A 19,791-nucleotide genomic window follows, 5' to 3' on the forward strand; every position below is an offset into this window, starting at 1 on the left:
CTTCAGTCTTGCTTCCGCTCCTCCACAGTGCAGCTCTGTCCTGTGCTGGGCTTTCTGCCAAGGCCTCGGCCTTGAAAACAAGATACCAGGCCTGTATATTAACTCCTTTCCAATTAACACAAACTGCTTCTAACATTTTTTTTACCTCTCTTTTCTCTCTCTTTCTATCCCACTCTGGGGAAAGGGGGGGAAGAGAGGGGAGAGCGGAGGTGGGGGACCCCTCCGCCGAGGGGGGTCACTCTCATTTCTGTGTTACTCTGTTGTATATCTTTGTATATATTGTAGATATTGTAAGTTTGTAAATATTCCCCTGCATTCCCTACATTGCTTTGTAAATATAGCTCCACTGCTTTGCTAATTCAGCTTGTGAGTTTTTTTTCCTTTCCCTTCAAGTTTCTTTCCCTTTACCTTACAAGGGGGAAGGGAGGAGGCTTCTCGACCTTACCCTTCCACCCACCACAGCAGCTGTAGAAGAATGCATGTATCTCGGCCGAGGAAAGAGGTAGGGAAGAATTCTAAGGATCTTTTTCACTGCCTCCAGATGTTAGATCAGATGGCCAATGAAATGTGGTGCCAGGCTTTTCCCTTTAGGTTTTACCCCAAGAATGGTTTGCTTCTATTCGAATAGTCTCACAAGTGCTGTATGCAGCTATAGATGAATGCATGTATCTCAGCCGAGGAAAGAGGTAGGGAAGAATTCTAAGGATCATTTTGACTGTCTCCAGAAGTGAGAACAGATGGCCAATGCAATGTGGTGCTAGGCTTTTCCCTTTAGGTTTTACCCCAAGAATGGTTTGCTTCTATTTGAATTGTCTCAGAAGTGCTGTATGCAGCTGTAGATGAATGCATGTATCTCGGCAGAGGAAAGGGGTAGGGAAGAATTCTAAGGATCATTTTGACTGTCTCCAGAAGTTAGATCAGATGGCCAATGCAATGTGGTGCTAGGCTTTTCCCTTTAGGTTTTACCCCAAGAATGTTTTGCTTCTATTCGAATTGTCTCACAAGTGCTGTATTCAGCTGTAGATGAATGCATGTATCTTGGCAGAGGAAAGAGGTAGGGAAGAGTTCTAAGGACCATTTTGACTGTCTCCAGAAGTTAGATCAGATGGCCAATGCAATGTGGTGCTAGGCTTTTCCCTTTAGGTTTTACCCCAAGAATGGTTTGCTTCTATTTGAATTGTCTCTGAAGTGCTGTATGCAGCTGTAGATGAATGCATGTATCTCGGCAGAGGAAAGAGGTAGGGAAGAGTTCTAAGGATCATTTTGACTGTCTCCAGAAGTGAGATCAGATGGCCAATGCGATGTGGTGCTAGGCTTCTCCCTTTAGGTTTTACCCCAAGAATGTTTTGCTTCTATTTGAATTGTCTCACAAGTGCTGTATTCAGCTGTAGATGAATGCATGTATCTCGGCCGAGGAAAGAGGTAGGGAAGAATTCTAAGGATCATTTTGACTGTCTCCAGAAGTTAGATCAGATGGCCAATGAAATGTGGTGCTGGGCTTTTCCCTTTAGGTTTTACCCCAAAAATGTTTTGCTTCTATTCGAGTTGTCTCAGAAGTGCTGTATGCAGCTGTAAATGAATGCATGTATCTCAGCCGAGGAAAGAGGTAGGGAAGAATTCTAAGGATCATTTTGACTGTCTCCAGAAGTGAGATCAGATGGCCAATGCAATGTGGCGCTAGGCTTTTCATTTTAGGTTTATCCCCAAGAATGTTTGGCTTCTATTCGAATTGTCTCAGAAGTGCTGTATGCAGCTGTAGATGAATGCATGTATCTCGGCAGAGGAAAGAGGTAGGGAAGAGTTCTAAGGAGCATTTTGACTGTGTCCAGAAGTTAGATCAGATGGCCAATGCAATGTGGTGCTAGGCTTTTCCCTTTAGGTTTTACCCCAAGAATGTTTGGCTTCTATTCGAATTGTCTCCCAAGTGCTGTATGCAGCTGTAGATGAATGCATGTGTCTCAGCCGAGAAAAGAGGTAGGGAAGAATTCTAAGGAGCATTTTGACTGTCTCCAGAGGTTAGATCAGATGGCCAATGCAATGTGGGGCTAGGCTTTTCCCTTTAGGTTTTACCCCAAGAATGGTTTGCTTCTATTCGAATAGTCTCACAAGTGCTGTATGCAGCTATAGATGAATGCATGTATCTCAGCTGAGGAAAGAGGTAGGGAAGAATTCTAAGGATCATTTTGACTGTCTCCAGAAGTGAGATCAGATGGCCAATGTGATGTGGTGCTAGGCTTTTCCCTTTAGGTTTTACCCCAAGAATGTTTTGCTTCTATTCGAATTGTCTCAGAAGTGCTGTATGCAGCTGTAGATGAATGCATGTATCTCGGCCGAGGAAAGAGGTAGGGAAGAATTCTAAGGATCATTTTGACTGTCTCCAGAAGTTAGATCAGATGGCCAATGCAATGTGGTGCTAGGCTTTTCCCTTTAGGTTTTACCCCAAGCATGTTTGGCTTCTATTCGAATTGTCTCCCAAGTGCTGTATGCAGCTGTAGATGAATGCATGTCTCTCGGCAGAGGAAAGAGGTAGGGAAGAATTCTAAGGATCATTTTGACTGTCTCCAGATGTTAGATCAGATGGCCAATGCAATGTGGTGCTAGGCTTTTCCCTTTAGGTTTTACCCCAAGAATGTTTGGCTTCTATTCGAATTGTCTCCCAAGTGCTGTATGCATCTGTAGATGAATGCATGTCTCTCGGCAGAGGAAAGAGGTAGGGAAGAATTGTAAGGATCATTTTGACTGTCTCCAGACGTTAGATCAGATGGCCAATGCAATGTGGTGCTAGGCTTTTCCCTTTAGGTTTTACCCCAAGAATGGTTTGCTTCTATTCGAATAGTCTCACAAGTGCTGTATGCAGCTGTAGATAGTTTCATAGTTTCATAGTTTCATAGTTTCATTCAGGGTTGGAAGGGACCACAAGGATCATCTAGTTCCAACCCCCCTGCCATGGGCAGGGACACCCCACACTAGATCAGGCTGGACAGAGCCTCATCCAGCCTGCTCTTAAACACCCCCAGGGACGGGGCCTCGACCACCTCCCTGGACAACGCATTCCAGGGTTTCACCACTCTCATGGTGAAGAACCTCCTCCTCACATCCAGCCTGAATCTCCCCACCTCCAGCTTCATTCCATTCCCCCTAGTCCTATCACTACCTAATATCCTGAGAAGTCCTTCCCCTGCCTTCCTGTAGGCCCCCTTCAGATACTGGAAGGCGACAATTAGGTCACCTCGGAGCCTTCTCTTCTTCAGACTGTACAGCCCCAACTCCTTCAGTCTGTCCTCATAGGAGAGGTGCTCCAGCCCTCTGATCATCCTCGTGGCCCTTCTCTGGACACGTTCCAGCACCTCCACATCCCTCTTGTAATAGGGGCTCCAGAACTGGACACAGTACTCCAGGTGGGGTCTCACCAGGGCTGAGTAGAGGGGGAGGATCACCTCCCTCGACCTGCTAGCCACACTTCTCCTGATGCAGCCCAGGATCTGAATGCATGTATCTCAGCCGAGGAAAGTAGTAGGGAGGAATTCTAACGATCACTTTGAATGTCTCCAGAAGTTAGATCAGATGGCCAATGCAATGTGGTGCTAGGCTTTTCCCTTTAGGTTTTAGCACAAGAATGTTTTGCTTCTATTCGGATTGTCTCCCAAGTGCTGTATGCAGCTGTAGATGAATGCATGTATGTCGGCAGAGGAAAGAGGTAGGGAAGAATTCTAAGGATCATTTTGACTGTCTCCAGAAGTTAGATCAGATGGCCAATGCAATGTGGTGCTAGGCTTTTCCCTTTAGGTTTTACCCCAAGAATGTTTTGCTTCTATTCGAATTGTCTCCCAAGTGCTGTATGCAACTGTAGATGAATGCATGTATCTCAGCCGAGGAAAGAGCTAGGGAAGAATTCTAAGGATCATTTTGACTGTCTCCAGAAGTGAGATCAGATGGCCAATGCAATGTGGTGCTAGGCTTTTCCCTTTAGGTTTTACCCCAAGAATGTTTGGCTTCTATTCGAATTGTCTCCCAAGTGCTGTATGCAGCTGTAGATGAATGCATGTATCTCAGCCGAGGAAAGAGGTAGGGAAGAATTGTAAGGATCATTTTGACTGTCTCCAGAAGTTAGATCAGATGGCCAATGCAATGTGGAGCTAGGCTTTTCCCTTTAGGTTTTACCCCAAGAATGGTTTGCTTCTATTCGAATTGTCTCACAAGTGCTGTATGCAGCTGTAGATGAATGCATGTATGTCAGCAGAGGAAAGAGGCAGGGAAGAATTCTAAGGATCATTTTGACTGTCACCAGGAGTTAGATCAGATGGCCAATGCAATGTGGAGCTAGGCTTTTCCCTTTAGGTTTTACCCCAAGAATGTTTTGCTTCTATTCGAATTGTCTCACAAGTGCTGTATGCAGCTGTATATGAATGCATGTATCTCGGCAGAGGAAAGAGGTAGGGAAGAGTTCTAAGGACCATTTTGGCTGTCTCCAGAAGTTAGATCAGATGGCCAATGCAATGTGGTGCTAGGCTTTTCCCTTTAGGTTTTACCCCAAGAATGTTTTGCTTCTATTCGGATTTTCTCCCAAGTGCTGTATGCCGCTGTAGATGAATGCATGTATGTCGGCAGAGGAAAGAGGTAGGGAAGAATTCTAAGGATCATTTTGACTGTCTCCAGAAGTTAGATCAGATGGCCAATGCAATGTGGTGCTAGGCTTTTCCCTTTAGGTTTTACCCCAAGAATATTTTGCTTCTATTCAAATTGTCTACCAAGTGCTGTATGCAGCTGTAGATGAATGCATGTATCTCAGCCGAGGAAAGAGGTAGGGAAGAATTCTAAGGAGCATTTTGACTGTCTCCAGAAGTGAGATCAGATGGCCAATGCAATGTGGTGCTAGGCTTTTCCATTTAGGTTTTACCCCAAGAATGTTTTGCTTCTATTCAAATTGTCTCACAAGTGCTGTATGCAGCTGTAGATGAATGCATGTATCTCAGCCGAGGAAAGTAGTAGGGAAGAATTCTAACGATCACTTTGAATGTCTCCAGAAGTTAGATCAGATGGCCAATGCAATGTGGTGCTAGGCTTTTCCCTTTAGGTTTTACCCCAAGAATGGTTTGCTTCTATTCGGATTGTCTCAGAAGTGCTGTATGCAGCTGTAGATGAATGCATGTATGTCGGCAGAGGAAAGAGGTAGGGAAGAATTCTAAGGATAATTTTGACTGTCTCCAGAAGTTAGATCAGATGGCCTATGCAATGTGGTGCTAGGCTTTTCCCTTTAGGTTTTACCCCAAGAATGTTTTGCTTCTATTCGAATTGTCTACGAAGTGCTGTATGCAACAGTAGATGAATGCATGTATCTTGGCAGAGGAAAGAGGTAGGGAAGAATTCTAAGGATCATTTTGACTGTCTCCAGATGTTAGATCAGATGGCCAATGCAATGTGGTGCTAGGCTTTTCCCTTTAGGTTTTACCCCAAGAACGTTTTGCTTCTATTCGAATTGTCTCAAAAGTGCTGTATGCAGCTGTAGATGAATGCATGTACCTTGGCAGAGGAAAGAGGTAGGGAAGAATTCTAAGGATAATTTTGACTGTCTCCATATGTTAGATCAGATGGCCAATGCAATGTGGTGCTAGGCTTTTCCCTTGACGTTTTACCCCAAGAATGTTTGGCTTCTATTCGAATAGTCTCACAAGTGTTGTATGCAGCTGTAGATGAATGCATGTATCCCGGCAGAGAAACGAGGTAGGGTAGAATTGTAAGGATCATTTTGACTGTCTCTAGAAGTGAGATCAGATGGCCAATGCAATGTGGTGCATGGCTTTTCCCTTGAGGTTTTACCCCAAGAATGTTTTGCTTCTATTCGAATTGTCTCCCAAGTGCTGTATGCAGCTGTAGATGAATGCATGTATCTCGGCAGAGGAAAGAGGTAGGGAAGAATTCTAAGGATCATTTTGACTGTCTCCCGAAGTTAAATCAGATGGCCAATGCAATGTGGTGCTAGGCTTTTCCCTTTAGGTTTTTCCTCGATAATGTTTTGCTTCTATTCGAATTGTCTCCCAAGCGCTGTATGCAGCTGTAGATGAATGCATATATCTCGGCAGAGGAAAGAGGTAGGGAAGAATTCTAAGGATCATTTTGACTGTCACCAGGAGTTAGATCAGATGGCCAATGCAATGTGGTGCTAGGCTTTTCCCTTTAGGTTTTACCTCAAGAATGTTTTGCTTCTATTCGGATTGTCTCCCAAGTGCTGTATGCAGCTGTAGATGAATGCATGTATCTCGGCAGAGGAAAGAGGTAGGGAAGAGTTCTAAGGACCATTTTGACTGTGTCCAGAAGTTAGATCAGATGGCCAATGCAATGTGGTGCTAGGCTTTTCCCTTTAGGTTTTACCCCAAGAATGTTTTGCTTCTATTCGAATTGTCTACGAAGTGCTGTATGCAACTGTAGGTGAATGCATGTATCTCAGCCGAGGAAAGAGGTAGGGAAGAATTCTAAGGATCATTTTGACTGTGTCCAGAAGTTAGATCAGATGGCCAATGCAATGTGGTGCTAGGCTTTTCCCTTTAGGTTTTACCCCAAGAATGGTTTGCTTCTATTCGAGTTGTCTCACAAGTGCTGTATGCAGCTGTAGATGAATGCATGTATCTCAGCCGAGGAAGGAGGTAGGGAAGAATTCTAAGGATCATTTTGACTGTCTCCAGATGTTAGTTCAGATGGCCAATGCAATGTGGTGCTAGGCTTTTCCCTTTAGGTTTTACCCCAAGAATGGTTTGCTTCTATTCGAGTTGTCTCACAAGTGCTGTATGCAGCTGTAGATGAATGCATGTGTCTCGGCAGAGCAAAGTGGTAGGGAAGAATTCTAAGGATCATTTTGACTGTCACCAGGAGTTAGATCAGATGGCCAATGCAATGTGGTTCTAGGCTTTTCCCTTTAGGTTTTACCCCAAGAATGGTTTGCTTCTATTCGGATTGTCTCCCAAGTGCTGTATGCAGCTGTAGATGAATTCATGTATATCGGCAGAGGAAAAAGGTAGGGAAGAGTTCTAAGGACCATTTTGACTGTGTCCAGAAGTTAGATCAGATGGCCAATGCAATGTGGTGCTAGGCTTTTCCCTTTAGGTTTTACCTGAAGAATGTTTTGCTTCTATTCGGATTGTCTCCCAAGTGCTGTATGCAGCTGTAGATGAATGCATGTATGTCGGCTGAGGAAAGAGGTAGGGAAGAATTCTAAGGATCATTTTGACTGTCTCCAGAAGTTAGATCAGATGGCCAATGCAATGTGGTGCTAGGCTTTTCCCTTTAGGTTTTACCCCAAGAATGTTTTGCTTCTATTCGAATTGTCTACGAAGTGCTGTATGCAGCTGTAGATGAATGCATGTATCTCAGCCGAGGAAAGAGCTAGGGAAGAATTCTAAGGATCATTTTGACTGTCTCCAGAAGTGAGATCAGATGGCCAATGCAATGTGGTGCTAGGGTTTTCCCTTTAGGTTTTACCCCAAGAATGTTTTGCTTCTATTCAAATTGTCTCACAAGTGCTGTATGCAGCTGTAGATGAATGCATGTATCTCAGCCGAGGAAAGTAGTAGGGAAGAATTCTAACGATCACGTTGAATGTCTCCAGAAGTTAGATCAGATGGCCAATGCAATGTGGTGCTAGGCTTTTCCCTTTAGGTTTTAGCACAAGAATGTTTTGCTTCTATTCGGATTGTCTCAGAAGTGCTGTATGCAGCTGTAGATGAATGCATGTATGTCGGCAGAGGAAAGAGGTAGGGAAGAATTCTAAGGATCATTTTGACTGTCTCCAGAAGTTAGATCAGATGGCCAATGCAATGTGGTGCTAGGCTTTTCCCTTTAGGTTTTACCCCAAGAATGTTTTGCTTCTATTCAAATTGTCTCACTAGTGCTGTATGCAGCTGTAGATGAATGCATGTATCTCAGCTGAGGAAAGAGGTAGGGAAGAATTCTAACGAACACCTTGAATGTCTCCAGAAGTTAGATCAGATGGGCAATGCAATGTGGTGCTAGGCTTTTCCCTTTAGGTTTTACCCCAAGAATGGTTTGCTTCTATTCGATTTGTCTCCCAAGTGCTGTATGCAGCTGTAGATGAATGCATTTATCTCGGCAGAGGAAAGAGGTAGGGAAGAATTCTAAGGATCATTTTGACTGTCTCCAGATGTTAGATCAGATGGCCAATGAAATGTGGTGCTAGGCTTTTCCCTTTAGGTTTTACCCCCAGAATGTTTTGCTTCTATTCGAATAGTCTCACAAGTGCTGTATGCAGCTGTAGATGAACGCATGTATCTCAGCCGAGGAAAGAGGTAGGGAAGAATTCTAAGGATCATTTTGACTGTCTCCAGAAGTTAGATCAGATGGCCAATGCAATGTGGTGCTAGGCTTTTCCCTTTAGGTTTTACCCCAAGAATGTTTTGCTTCTATTCGAATTGTCTAAGAAGTGCTGTATGCAGCTGTACATGAATGCATGTCTCTCGGCAGAGGAAAGAGGTAAGGAAGAATTCTAAGGATCATTTTGACTGTCTCCAGAAGTTAGATCAGATGGCCAATGCAATGTGGTGCTAGGGTTTTCCCTTTAGGTTTTACCCCAAGAATGGTTTGCTTCTATTCGGATTGTCTCCGATGTGGTGTATGCAGCTGTAGATGAATGCATGTATGTCTGCAGAGGAAAGAGGTAGGGAAGAATTCTAAGGATCATTTTGACTGTCTCCAGAAGTTAGATCAGATGGCCAATGCAATGTGGTGCTAGGCTTTTCCCTTTAGGTTTTACCCCAAGAATGGTTTGCTTCTATTCGGATTGTCTCCGATGTGGTGTATGCAGCTGTAGATGAATGCATGTATGTCTGCAGAGGAAAGAGGTAGGGAAGAATTCTAAGGATCATTTTGACTGTCTCCAGAAGTTAGATGAGATGGCCAATGCAATGTGGTGCTAGGCTTTTCCCTTAAGGTTTTACCCCAAGAATGCTTTGCTTCTATTCGGATTGTCTCCGATGTGGTGTATGCAGCTGTAGATGAATGCATTTATCTCGGCAGAGGAAAGAGGTAGGGAAGAATTCTAAGGATCATTTTGACTGTCTCCAGATGTTAGATCAGATGGCCAATGCAATGTGGTGCTAGGCTCTTCCCTTTAGGTTTTACCCAAAGAATGTTTTGCTTCTATTAGAATTGTCTCAGAAGTGCTGTATGCAGCTGTAGATGAATGCATGCATCTCAGCCGAGGCAAGATGTAGGGAAGAATTCTAAGGATCATTTTGACTGTCTCCAGAAGTTAGATCAGATGGCCAATGCAATGTGGTGCTAAGCTTTTCCCTTTAGGTTTTACCCCAAGAATGTTTTGCTTCTATTCGAAATGTCTCACAAGTGCTGTATGCAGCTATAGATGAATGCATGTATCTCGGCCGAGGAAAGGGTTAGGGAAGAATTCTAACGATCACATGGAATGTCTCCAGAAGTTAGATCAGATGGCCAATGCAATGTGGTGCTAGGCTTTTCCCTTTAGGTTTTACCCCAAGAATGCTTTGCTTCTATTCGAATTGTCTCAGAAGTGCTGTATGCAGCTGTAGATGAATGCATGTATTTCTGCAGAGGAAAGAGGTAGGGAAGAATTCTAAGGATCATTTTGACTGTCTCCAGAAGTTAGATCAGATGGCCAATGCAATGTGGTGCTAGGCTTTTCCCTTTAGGTTTTACCCCAAGAATGGTTTGCTTCTATTCGGATTGTCTCCGATGTGGTGTATGCAGCTGTAGATGAATGCATGTATGTCGGCAGAGGAAAGAGGTAGGGAAGAATTTTAAGGACCATTTCGACTGTGTCCATAAGTTAGATCAGATGGCCAATGCAATGTGGTGCTAGGCTTTTCCCTTTAGGTTTTACCCCAAGAATGGTTTGCTTCTATTTGAATTGTCCACAAGTGCTGTATGCAGCTGTAGATGAATGCATGTATCTCAGCTGAGGAAAGAATTAGGGAAGAATTCTAACGAACACCTTGAATGTCTCCAGAAGTTAGATCAGATGGGCAATGCAATGTGGTGCTAGGCTTTTCCCTTTAGGTTTTACCCCAAGAATGGTTTGCTTCTATTCGATTTGTCTCCCAAGTGCAGTATGCAGCTGTAGATGAATGCATTTATCTCGGCAGAGGAAAGAGGTAGGGAAGAATTCTAAGGATCATTTTGACTGTCTCCAGATGTTAGATCAGATGGCCAATGAAATGTGGTGCTAGGCTTTTCCCTTTAGGTTTTACCCCCAGAATGTTTTGCTTCTATTCGAATAGTCTCACAAGTGCTGTATGCACCTATAGATGAATGCATGTATCTCGGCCGAGGAAAGGGGTAGGGAAGAATTCTAACGATCACATGGAATGTCTCCAGAAGTTAGATCTGATGGCCAATGCAATGTGGTGCTAGGCTTTTCCCTTTTGGTTTTACCCCAAGAATGCATTGCTTCTATTCGAATTGTCTCAGAAGTGCTGTATGCAGCTGTAGATGAATGCATGTATGTCTGCAGAGGAAAGAGGTGGGGAAGAATTCTAAGGATCATTTTGACTGTCTCCAGAAGTTAGATCAGATGGCCAATGCAATGTGGTGCTAGGCTTTTCCCTTTAGGTTTTACCCCAAGAATGGTTTGCTTCTATTCGGATTGTCTCCGATGTGGTGTATGCAGCTGTAGATGAATGCATGTATGTCGGCAGAGGAAAGAGGTAGGGAAGAATTTTAAGGACGATTTCGACTGTGTCCAGAAGTTAGATCAGATGGCCAATGCAATGTGGTGCTAGGCTTTTCCCTTTGGGTTTTAGCCCAAGAATGGTTTGCTTCTATTCGAATTGTCTCACAAGTGCTGTATGCAGCTGTAGATGAATGCATTTATCTCGGCAGAGGAAAGAGGTAGGGAAGAATTCTAAGGATCATTTTGACTGTCTCCAGATGTTAGATCAGATGGCCAATGAAATTTGGTGCTAGGCTTTTCCCTTTAGGTTTTACCCCAAGAATGTTTTGCTTCTATTCGAATAGTCTCACAAGTGCTGTATGCAGCTGTAGATGAATGCATGTATCTCAGCCGAGGAAAGAGGTAGGGACGAATTCTAAGGATCATTTTGACTGTCTCCAGAAGTTAGATCAGATGGCCAATGCAATGTGGTGCTAGCCTTTTCCCTTTAGGTTTTACCCCAAGAATGTTTTGCTTCTATTCAAATTGTCTCCCAAGTGCTGTATGCAGCTGTAGATGAATGCATGTATCTCGGCCGAGGAAAGAGGTAGGGACGAATTCTAAGGATCATTTTGACTGTCTCCAGAAGTTAGATCAGATGGCCAATGCAATGTGGTGCTAGGCTTTTCCCTTTAGGTTTTACCCCAAGAATGTTTGGCTTCTATTCAAATAGTCTCACAAGTGCTGTATGCAGCTGTAGATGAATGCATGTATCTCGGCAGAGGAAAGAGGTAGGGACGAATTCTAAGGATCATTTTGACTGTCTCCAGAAGTTAGATCAGATGGCCAATGCAATGTGGTGCTAGGCATTTCCCTTTAGGGTTTACCCCAAGAATGTTTTGCTTCTATTCAAATTGTCTCCCAAGTGCTGTATGCAGCTGTAGATGAATGCATGTATGTCGGCAGAGGAAAGAGGTAGGGAAGAATTCTAAGGATCATTTTGACTGTCTCCAGAAGTTAGATCAGATGGCCAATGCAATGTGGTGCTAGGCTTTTCCCTTTAGGTTTTACAGCAAGAATGGTTTGCTTCTATTCGAATTGTCTCACAAGTGCTGTATGCAGCTGTAGATGAATGCATGTATCACGGCAGAGGAAAGAGGTAGGGTAGAATTCTCAGGAGCATTTTGACTGTCTCCAGAAGTGAGATCAGATGGCCAATGCAATGTGGTGCTAGGCTTTTCCCTTTAGGTTTTACCCCAAGAATGTTTTGCTTCTATTCGAATTGTCTCCCAAGTGCTGTATGCAGCTGTAGATGAATGCATGTATCCCGGCAGAGGAAAGAGGTAGGGTAGGATTCTAAGGATCATTTTGACTGTCTCCAGATGTTAGATCAGATGGCCAATGCAATGTGGTGCTAGGCTTTTCCCTTTAGGTTTTACCCCAAGAATGTTTTGCTTCTATTCAAATTGTCTCCCAAGTGCTGTATGCAGCTGTAGATGAATGCATGTATCTCAGCCGAGGAACGAGGTTGGGAAGAATTCTAAGGATCATTTTGACTGTCTCCAGAAGTTAGATCAGATGGCAAATGCAATGTGGTGCTAGGCTATTCCCTTTAGGTTTTACCCCAAGAATGGTTTGCTTCTATTCGAATTGTCTCCCAAGTGCTGTATGCAGCTGTAGATGAATGCATGTATCTCGGCCGAGGAAAGAGGTAGGGAAGAATTCTAAGGATCATTTTGACTGTCTCCAGAGTTTAGATCAGATGGCCAATGCAATGTCGTGCAAGGCTTTTCCCTTTAGGTTTTACCCCAAGAATGTTTTGCTTCTGTTCGAATTGTCACCCAAGTGCTGTATGCAGCTGTAGATGAATGCATGTATCTCGGCCAAGGAAAGAGGTAGGGAAGAATTCTAAGGATCATTTTGACTGTCTCCAGAGGTTAGATCAGATGGCCAATGCAATGTGGTGCTAGGCTTTTCCCTTTAGGTTTTACCCCAAGAATGTTTTGCTTCTATTCGAATTGTCTCCCAAGTGCTGTATGCAGCTGTAGATGAATGCATGTTTCTCGGCCGAGGAAAGAGGAAGGGAAGAATTCGGAGGAGCATTTTGACTGTCTCCAGAAGTTAGATCAGATGGCCAATGCAATGTGGTGCTAGGCTTTTCCCTTTAGGTTTTACCCCAAGAATGTTTTGCTTCTATTCGAATTGTCTCCCAAGTGCTGTATGCAGCTGTAGATGAATGCATGTTTCTCGGCCGAGGAAAGAGGAAGGGAAGAATTCGGAGGAGCATTTTGACTGTCTCCAGAAGTTAGATCAGATGGCCAATGCAATGTGGTGCCAGGCTTTTCCCTTTAGGTTTTACCCCGAGAATGTTTTGCTTCTATTCGAATTGTCTCAGAAGTGCTGTATGCAGCTGTAGATGAATGAATGTATCTCGGCAGAGGAAAGAGGTAGGGAAGAATTCTAAGGATCATTTTGACTGTCTCCACAAATTAGATCAGATGGCCAATGCAATGTGGTGCTAGGCTTTTCCCTTTAGGTTTTTCCCCAAGAATGTTTTGCTTCTATTCGAAATGTCTCACAAGTGCTTTATGCAGCTGTAGATGAATGCATGTATCTCGGCAGAGGAAAGAGGTAGGGAAGAATCCTAAGGAGCATTTTGACTGTCTCCAGAAGTTAGATCAGATGCCCAATGCAATGTGGTGCTAGGCTTTTCCCCAAGAATGTTTTGCTTCTATTCGAATTGTCTCAGAAGTGCTGTGTGCAGCTGAAGATGAATGCATGTATCTCGGCCGAGGGAAGAGGTAGGGAAGAATTCTAAGGAGCATTTTGACTGTCTCCAGAAGTTAGAACAGATGGCCAATGCAATGTGGTGCCAGGCTTTTCCCTTTAGGTTTTACCCCAAGAATGTTTTGCTTCTATTCGAATTGTCTCAGAAGTGCTGTCTACTGCTGTAGATGAATGCATGTATCTCGGCCGAGGAAGGAGGATCGGGAGAAATCTAAGGAGCATTTTGACTGTCTCCTGAAGTTAGATCAGATGGCCAATGCAATGTGATGCTAGGCTTTTCCCTTTAGGTTTTACCCCAAGAATGTTTTGCTTCTATTCGAATTGTCTCCCAAGTGCTGTATGCAGCTGAAAATGAATGCATGTATCTCGGCCGAGTGAAGAGGTAGGGAAGAATTCTAAGGAGCATTTTGACTGTCTCCAGAAGTTAGATCAGATGGCCAATGCAATGTGGTGCTAGGCTTTTCCCTTTAGGTTTTACCCCAAGAATGTTTTGCTTCTGTCTGAATTGTCTCACAAGTGCTGTATGCAGCTGTAGATGAATGCATGTATCTCGGCCAAGGAAAGAGGTAGGGAAGAATTCTAAGTATCATTTTGACTGTCTCCAGAAGTTAAATCAGATGGCCAATGCAATGTGGTGCTAGGCTTTTCCCTATAGGTTTTACCCCAAGAATGGTTTGCTTCTATTTGAATTGTCTCACAAGTGCTCTATGCAGCTGTAGATGAATGCGTGTGTCTCGGCCGAGGAAAGAGGTAGGGAAGAATTCTAAGGACCATTTTGACTGTCTCCAGAAGTTAGATCAGATGGCCAATGCAATGTGGTGCTAGGCTTTTCCCTATAGGTTTTACCCCAAGAATGTTTTGCTTCTATCTGAACTGTCTCAGAAGTGCTGTATGGAGCTGTAGATGAATGCATGTATCTCGGCAGAGGAAAGAGGTAGGGAAGAATTCTAAGGACCATTTTGACTGTCTCCAGAAGTTAGATCAGATGGCCAATGCAATGTGGTGCTAGGCTTTTCCCTATAGGTTTTTCCCCAAGAATGGTTTGCTTCTATTCGAATTGTCTCAGAAGTGCTGTATGCAGCTGTAGATGAATGCATGTATCTGGGCCGAGGAAAGAGGTAGGGAAGAATTCTAAGGATCATTTTGACTGCCTCGAGAAGTGAGATCAGATGGCCAATGCAATGTGGTGCTAGGCTTTTCCCTTTAGGTTTTACCCCAAGAATGTTTTGCTTCTATTCGAATTGTCTCCCAAGTGCTGTATGCAGCTGTAGATGAATGCATCTATCTCAGCCGAGGAAAGAGGTAGGGAAGAATTCTAAGGATCATTTTGACTGTCTCCAGAAGTTAGATCAGATGGCCAATGCAATGTGGAGCTAGGCTTTTCCCTTTAGGTTTTACCCCTGGAATGGTTTGCTTCTATTCGAATTGTCTCACAAGTGCTGTATGCAGCTGTAGATGAATGCATGTTTGTCGGCAGAGGAAAGAGGTAGGGAAGAGTTCTAAGGACCATTTTGACTGTCTCCAGAAGTTAGATCAGATGGCCAATGCAATGTGGTGCTAGGCTTTTCCCTTTAGGTTTTACCCCAAGAATGTTTTGCTTCTATTCGAATTGTCTCACAAGTGCTGTATGCAGCTATTGATGAATGCATGTCTCTCGGCAGAGGAAAGAGGTAGGGAAGAATTCTAAGGATCATTTTGACTGTCTCCAGAAGTGAGATCAGATGGCCAATGCAATGTGGTGCTAGGCTTTTCCCTTTAGGTTTTACCCCAAGAATGGTTTGCTTCTATTCGAATTGTCTCAGAAGTGCTGTATGCAACTGTGGCCGGTTGACGTTGCCCCCTTAAGAAAGGGAATATGGTGGACGGAAGTTGGTAAACGGAAAAGAATAATCTAAACTATTTCATTGGTAAAGTGGGAGGAAGCACCCTCTGGAACTGGGAGTGAGCTGGGACTATCCTGGGCACTCCGGCACCCTATCTTCAGTCTTGCTTCCGCTCCTCCACAGTGCAGCTCTGTCCTGTGCTGGGCTTTCTGCCAAGGCCTCGGCCTTGAAAACAAGATACCAGGCCTGTATATTAACTCCTTTCCAATTAACACAAACTGCTTCTAACATTTTTTTTACCTCTCTTTTCTCTCTCTTTCTCTCCCACTCTGGGGAAAGGGGGGGAAGAGAGGGGAGAGCGGAGGTGGGGGACCCCTCCGCCGAGGGGGGTCACTCTCATTTCTGTGTTACTCTGTTGTATATCTTTGCATATATTGTAGATATTGTAAGTTTGTAAATATTCCCCTGCATTCCCTACATTGCTTTGTAAATATAGCTCCACTGCTTTGCTAATTCAGCTTGTGAGTTTTTTTTCCTTTCCCTTCAAGTTTCTTTCCCTTTACCTTACAAGGGGGAAGGGAGGAGGCTTCTCGACCTTACCCTTCCACCCACCACAGCAGCTGTAGATGAATGCATGTATCTCAGCCGAGGAAAGAGGTAGGGAAGAATTCTAAGGATCTTTTTGACTGCCTCCAGATGTTAGATCAGATGGCCAATGAAATGTGGTGCTAGGCTTTTCCCTTTAGGTTTTACCCCAAGAATGGTTTGCTTCTATTCGAATAGTCTCACAAGTGCTGTATGCAGCTATAGATGAATGCATGTATCTCAGCCGAGGAAAGAGGTAGGGAAGAATTCTAAGGATCATTTTGACTGTCTCCAGAAGTGAGATCAGATGGCCAATGCAATGTGGTGCTAGGCTTTTCCCTTTAGGTTTTACCCCAAGAATGGTTTGCTTCTATTTGAATTGTCTCAGAAGTGCTGTATGCAGCTGTAGATGAATGCATGTATCTCGGCAGAGGAAAGGGGTAGGGAAGAATTCTAAGGATCATTTTGACTGTCTCCAGAAGTTAGATCAGATGGCCAATGCAATGTGGTGCTAGGCTTTTCCCTTTAGGTTTTACCCCAAGAATGTTTTGCTTCTATTCGAATTGTCTCAGAAGTGCTGTATGCAGCTGTAGATGAATGCATGTATCTCGGCAGAGGAAAGAGGTAGGGAAGAGTTCTAAGGACCATTTTGACTGTGTCCAGAAGTTAGATCAGATGGCCAATGCAATGTGGTGCTAGGCTTTTCCCTTTAGGTTTTACCCCAAGAATGGTTTGCTTCTATTTGAATTGTCTCAGAAGTGCTGTATGCAGCTGTAGATGAATGCATGTATCTCGGCAGAGGAAAGAGGTAGGGAAGAGTTCTAAGGATCATTTTGACTGTCTCCAGAAGTGAGATCAGATGGCCAATGCGATGTGGTGCTAGGCTTCTCCCTTTAGGTTTTACCACAAGAATGTTTTGCTTCTATTTGAATTGTCTCACAAGTGCTGTATTCAGCTGTAGATGAATGCGTGTGTCTCGGCCGAGGAAAGAGGTAGGGAAGAATTCTAAGGAGCATTTTGACTGTCTCCAGAAGTTAGATCAGATGGCCAATGAAATGTGGTGCTGGGCTTTTCCCTTTAGGTTTTACCCCAAGAATGGTTTGCTTCTATTCGAGTTGTCTCAGAAGTGCTGTATGCAGCTGTAGATGAATGCATGTATCTCAGCCGAGAAAAGAGGTAGGGAAGAATTCTAAGGACCATTTTGACTGTCTCCAGAAGTTAGATCAGATGGCCAATGCAATGTGGTGGAAAGCTTTTCCCTTTAGGTTTTACCCCAAGAATGGTTTGCTTCTATTCGAATTGTCTCAGAAGTGCTGTATGCAACTGTGGCCGGTTGACGTTGCCCCCTTAAGAAAGGGAATATGGTGGACGGAAGTTGGTAAACGGAAAAGAATAATCTAAACTATTTCATTGGTAAAGTGGGAGGAAGCACCCTCTGGAACTGGGAGTGAGCTGGGACTATCCTGGGCACTCTGGCACCCTATCTTCAGTCTTGCTTCCGCTCCTCCACAGTGCAGCTCTGTCCTGTGCTGGGCTTTCTGCCAAGGCCTCGGCCTTGAAAACAAGATACCAGGCCTGTATATTAACTCCTTTCCAATTAACACAAACTGCTTCTAACATTTTTTTTACCTCTCTTTTCTCTCTCTTTCTCTCCCACTCTGGGGAAAGGGGGGGAAGAGAGGGGAGAGCGGAGGTGGGGGACCCCTCCGCCGAGGGGGGTCACTCTCATTTCTGTGTTACTCTGTTGTATATCTTTGTATATATTGTAGATATTGTAAGTTTGTAAATATTCCCCTGCATTCCCTACATTGCTTTGTAAATATAGCTCCACTGCTTTGCTAATTCAGCTTGTGAGTTTTTTTTACCTTTCCCTTCAAGTTTCTTTCCCTTTACCTTACAAGGGGGAAAGGAGGAGGCTTCTCGGCCTTACCCTTCCACCCACCACAGCAGCTGTAGATGAATGCATGTATCTCGGCAGAGGAAAGAGGTAGGGAAGAATTCTAAGGATCATTTTGACTGCCTCCAGATGTTAGATCAGATGGCCAATGAAATGTGGTGCTAGGCTTTTCCCTTTAGGTTTTACCCCAAGAATGTTTTGCTTCTATTTGAATTGTCTCAGAAGTGCTGTATGCAGCCGTAGATGAATGCATGTATCTCGGCAGAGGAAAGAGGTAGGGAAGAATTCTAAGGATCATTTTGACTGTCTCCAGAAGTTAGATCAGATGGCCAATGCAATGTGGTGCTAGGCTTTTCCCTTTAGGTTTTACCCCAAGAATGTTTTGCTTCTATTCGAATTGTCTCCCAAGTGCTGTATGCAGCTGTAGATGATTGCATGTATCTCGGGAGAGGAAAGAGGTAGGGAAGAATTCTAAGGATCATTTTGACTGTCTCCAGAAGTTAGATCAGATGGCCAATGAAATGTGGTGCTAGGCTTTTCCCTTTAGGTTTTACCCCAAGAATGGTTTGCTTCTATTCGAGTTGTCTCACAAGTGCTGTATGCAGCTGTAAATGAATGCATGTATCTCAGCCGAGGAAGGAGGTAGGGAAGAATTCTAAGGAGCATTTTGACTGTCTCCAGAAGTGAGATCAGATGGCCAATGCAATGTGGTGCTAGGCTTTTCCCTTTAGGTTTTACCCCAAGCATGTTTGGCTTCTATTCGAATTGTCTCCCAAGTGCTGTATGCAGCTGTAGATGAATGCATGTCTCTCGGCAGAGGAAAGAGGTAGGGAAGAATTCTAAGGATCATTTTGACTGTCTCCAGATGTTAGATCAGATGGCCAATGCAATGTGGTGCTAGGCTTTTCCCTTTAGGTTTTACCCCAAGAATGTTTGGCTTCTATTCGAATTGTCTCCCAAGTGCTGTATGCATCTGTAGATGAATGCATGTCTCTCGGCAGAGGAAAGAGGTAGGGAAGAATTCTAAGGATCATTTTGACTGTCTCCAGACGTTAGATCAGATGGCCAATGCAATGTGGTGCTAGGCTTTTCCCTTTAGGTTTTACCCCAAGAATGGTTTGCTTCTATTCGAATAGTCTCACAAGTGCTGTATGCAGCTGTAGATAGTTTCATAGTTTCATAGTTTCATAGTTTCATTCAGGGTTGGAAGGGACCACAAGGATCATCTAGTTCCAACCCCCCTGCCATGGGCAGGGACACCCCACACTAGATCAGGCTGGACAGAGCCTCATCCAGCCTGCTCTTAAACACCCCCAGGGACGGGGCCTCGACCACCTCCCTGGACAACGCATTCCAGGGTTTCACCACTCTCATGGTGAAGAACCTCCTCCTCACATCCAGCCTGAATCTCCCCACCTCCAGCTTCATTCCATTCCCCCTAGTCCTATCACTACCTAATATCCTGAGAAGTCCTTCCCCTGCCTTCCTGTAGGCCCCCTTCAGATACTGGAAGGCGACAATTAGGTCACCTCGGAGCCTTCTCTTCTTCAGACTGTACAGCCCCAACTCCTTCAGTCTGTCCTCATAGGAGAGGTGCTCCAGCCCTCTGATCATCCTCGTGGCCCTTCTCTGGACACGTTCCAGCACCTCCACATCCCTCTTGTAATAGGGGCTCCAGAACTGGACACAGTACTCCAGGTGGGGTCTCACCAGGGCTGAGTAGAGGGGGAGGATCACCTCCCTCGACCTGCTAGCCACACTTCTCCTGATGCAGCCCAGGATCTGAATGCATGTATCTCAGCCGAGGAAAGTAGTAGGGAAGAATTCTAACGATCACTTTGAATGTCTCCAGAAGTTAGATCAGATGGCCAATGCAATGTGGTGCTAGGCTTTTCCCTTTAGGTTTTACCCCAAGAATGTTTTGCTTCTATTCGGATTGTCTCCGAACTGCTGTATCCAACTGTAGATGAATGCATGTATCTCAGCCGAGGAAAGAGCTAGGGAAGAATTCTAAGGATCATTTTGACTGTCTCCAGAAGTGAGATCAGATGGCCAATGCAATGTGG

This window comes from Melanerpes formicivorus, unplaced genomic scaffold (genome assembly GCF_026170545.1).
Source record: "Melanerpes formicivorus ecotype bairdi unplaced genomic scaffold, bMelFor1.0.p_v2 SCAF_140, whole genome shotgun sequence".
Lineage (NCBI taxonomy): Eukaryota > Metazoa > Chordata > Aves > Piciformes > Picidae > Melanerpes > Melanerpes formicivorus.